Source organism: Mandrillus leucophaeus, unplaced genomic scaffold (assembly GCF_000951045.1).
Source record: "Mandrillus leucophaeus isolate KB7577 unplaced genomic scaffold, Mleu.le_1.0 Scaffold442, whole genome shotgun sequence".
Taxonomy (NCBI): domain Eukaryota; kingdom Metazoa; phylum Chordata; class Mammalia; order Primates; family Cercopithecidae; genus Mandrillus; species Mandrillus leucophaeus.
Window position 1 is genome coordinate 2,098,573 of NW_012104721.1, and position 3,552 is coordinate 2,102,124.

Below are 3,552 nucleotides of genomic sequence, written 5' to 3' on the forward strand. Positions count from 1 at the left end.
TTCTGTTGCCCAGGCTGGAGTGCAGTGGCGCAATTTCGGCTCACTGCAACTTCTGTTTCCTGGGTTCAAGCAGTTTGCCTGCCTCAGCCTCCTGAATAGCTTGGATTACAGGCATGAGTCACCATGCCCGGCTAATTTTTGTATTTTTTGGTAGAGACGGGGTTTTGCCATGTTGACCAGGCTAGTCTCAAATTCCTGACCTCAAATGATCCACCTGCCTCAGGCTCCCAAAGTGCTGGGATACAGGCATGAGCCACCATGCCGAGCCCCTGTCTTCACTTTGAGTTGGCCATACACTTCACGGAACTTGGGGATCTCAGTGATGACTTCAGGTATAAGAATCAATGTGGAATCAAAGCTCGAAGAAATATAGCACTTACATTAAGCCTGGTCATTTGAGCCTCCTTTGCAGTCATATGCACTTGGACCATCATTGGCACAGCTGGGCCTGTTAAGTCAGTATTTCAAATTCCTACTAACACTTCGTGACACCATATTACTGCCATAATAAATGGAACATGTGCTGAGACATCTAAGGGTGGATACAGTTTGTGCACCATAGCAGTGTTGGTGCCTGCTTTGAAAGCATTGAATCAGCTTTTGGCAGAGTAAATGTGGCTATTGTCATGAGAATCCCTGAACAGTGCAACCAGAATGTTGAGCACTGGATGATACAGATCACATTCTGGTTTTCCATATGGAGCATACTATCAGACTTAGAGGTGATGGTGAATGGCATTTCTGAGAACACATCCCTTAGAGCTGGACAGACTGCACAGAGGACTGTTGTACAAATCCCTTTTTTTTTTTTTTTTTTTTGACAGAGTATTGCTCTGTCACCCAGGCTGGAGTGCAATGGCATGATCTTGGCTCACTGCAGCCTCTGCCTCCTGGGTTCAAGCGATTCTCCTGCCTCAGCCTCCCGAGTAGCTGGGATTACAGGTGCCCACCATCACGCCTGGCTAATTTTTGTATTTTTAGTAGAGATGGGATTTCACCATGTTGGCCAGGCTGGTCTTGAACTCATGACCTCAGGTGATCTGCCCGCCACAGCCTCCCAAAGTATTAGGATTACAGGTGTGAGCCACTGCACCCAGCCCATACAAATTCTTAACAGTATGAAGCCCTATCTATCTAGTAATTTTTAAACATACAATTTTGCATTGAGGACTTTCATTTAAAAAACAAAACAACAACAAAAAAATCACTGTGCAATTAAAACCTAAACAAAAACGACTGTTTTCTTTTAAAATAAAAATGTCTTTTTTTATTCAAGAGGGAAATAAAGTTGGGTGTGGGGGCTCACGTCTGTAATCCCAGCACTTTGGGAGGCTGAGGAGGGCAGATCATGAGGTCTGGAGTTCGAGACCTGCCTGGCCAACATGGTGAAATCCCATCTCTACTAAAAATACAAAAATCAGCTGGGCCTGGTTGCGGGCACCTGTAATCCCAGCTACTCAGGAGGCTGAGACAGGAGAATCGCTTGAACCCTGGAGGTGAAGGTTGCAGTGACCTGAGATCAAGCCACTGCACTCCAACCTGGGCGACACAGTGAGACTCCATTAAAAAAAAAAAAGAGATGGAAATAAAAGTGAACTAACTGGGGAAAAAAGTTTTGTAATTCAAAATCATTTGTGTCTCTTCCAAGTCTCACTATTCTGTGCCCCTCTCTTCATGTTCTGACACTCCCTCCACACTCTTCTCCACTTACCTCTTCTTCCACAAGGTACACATGCACAGACAGTGGGTGTGTGTCTTCTAAATCAGGATCTTGCCTGACCCTATGCTCAGGCCCTCAGTCTCTCTCCATCAGCTTTACCCAAAGAACCAGACCAAAGGTGACAAGTCTTATTTGTGGTGTGTGTTCTATAGTGTGTAAAATGCAAGGGCGATTCTGGGTGTACAAGGGAAGGCCAAGTAGGCCATTAGCTACTTCCCCCCACAAATACTGCACACTGCCAGGCATGGCAATAACCAGGTACTGGGAATACAGACATCAGCTGGGTAGACTCCTCCCTTCCCTCAGCCATCCAGGGTCATTATTTTAAGTGATGATTACAAAGTTGTCAAATCACTCCTTCACTAATATGGCAAAAGTGTATCTCTGCATTATAAGAATGAGACAAAATTATTCTTGAGATATTTTTGTTTTCTTTTTGAGCAGGGCATCTCACTGTGTTGCCCAGACTGGTCTTGAACTCCTGGGCTCAGGCAGTCTACCGTCTCAGCCACCCAGATAGCTGGGATTACAGGTACTCTCAGGTTTAACAGAAGGCTGAGAAAGGTTTTCTGTCAGGAAATCAAGGAAGGACGTGCGTTTCCTCCTCCTCTTGACAGGTGAACATTTATTCTATTTCTTTGCACTGGGATCATTCAAATAGAGCAACACTGAGCAAGCCTGAGCACCCACTGAGCACAGTGTGATGAGTTGGGGCTAACTTTTAACACTAACTACAGGTCCTGGGACTTTTCTGCAGGCCCTTTGAAGTAGGGGTCGCCTGTCCTCTGTGACTTGATCAAAGGTACACAGGTGTGGCACGGTAGGGAGGCAGACAATGGAGGGTACAGGATTCGAACCAGCCCTCCTGAAGGCCGAAGGCCGAGTCCTGGACAAGGCATTCCAATGAGGTGGGGGCGGGGAGTGCGGCCCCCCGCCGCGGCTCGGGCTGCCCCGCAGTCCTGAGTCACAAAGGTGGTTGCCAGGCGCCACGAACAGCGGCCGCCGCTTTGGAGCGTGCGACCCTCAGGGTTCAGCAGGTGAGCCCTGGGCCCGGATGGTGGGACTGGGCCCAGGTTCCCAGCGCATCGTCCTCCTCAGCCAGAACCTTCTGGTCCCCGTCCCCGGATAGAGACCCAGGAGGCCCAAGCCCTTTCTTCCGGCTTGGAGTGGGAGCCTCTCCACTCTCGGCAGCTCCAGACCCTTCGCATCTCCATTTACAGTTCACGACCTCAGCTGCATTTTGGCGCTAACGCCCCGTTTCCCAGGTGGGGAAATCCTTGGAACCGGAAGTGGGGTGTGAAGGGGAAACCTTTTTGACCAGGAGAACCAGGTGTTCCCTATCTGGGAGCTACTGAGCAGCTTGAGCAGACTTCGTAGGTTCAAGCCCTTCTGGAGTGGTTGACAGTGACTTCTGGGCAGTGGGGATGGGATGAACCATCTTTAAACTTTGCGCGAAGTGTTGCGGGGACCTAGGTTTAGAAGCCCCTCATCCCATGTTGGTTCTGCCGAATATTTAGGCTGACTCCTGACCTCAAGTGATTGGCCCACCTTGGCCTCCGAAAGTGCTGTGATTGCAGGCCTGAGCCACCGCGCCCTGACTTAGGCTGGACATTTGACAAAGCCTTTTACTTCTACCTCTATTTCCTCTTAGAAGACGTGGCAAAAAAAAGGATCCTGGGGGCAGAGTCCGGTGGCTCACGCCTATAATCCCAGCACTTTGGAAGGCTGAGGCGGGTGGATCACGAGGTCAGGAGACTGAGACCATTCTGACTAATACGGTGAGACCCCGTCTCTACTAAAAACACAAAAAAATTAGCCGGGCGTGGTGGCAG

The 3,552-nt window shown here is 49.2% G+C and overlaps 1 protein-coding gene across 3 annotated transcripts in view; it reads left to right on the plus strand.

Annotated features, from left to right (window-relative positions):
• The first annotated feature begins 2,735 nt into the window (after positions 1–2,735).
• FANCD2OS (FANCD2 opposite strand) overlaps positions 2,736–3,552 on the plus strand; it is a 33,428-nt gene continuing 32,611 nt past the window's right edge. For 2 of the 3 annotated variants that reach the window (XM_011994144.1, XM_011994143.1), the window contains exon 1: positions 2,746–2,985. The gene's annotated coding sequence lies outside the window, so the exon portion shown is untranslated. Of the gene's footprint in view, positions 2,986–3,552 lie in introns of all 3 variants that reach the window. The other variant, XM_011994145.1, reaches the window with a different exon arrangement.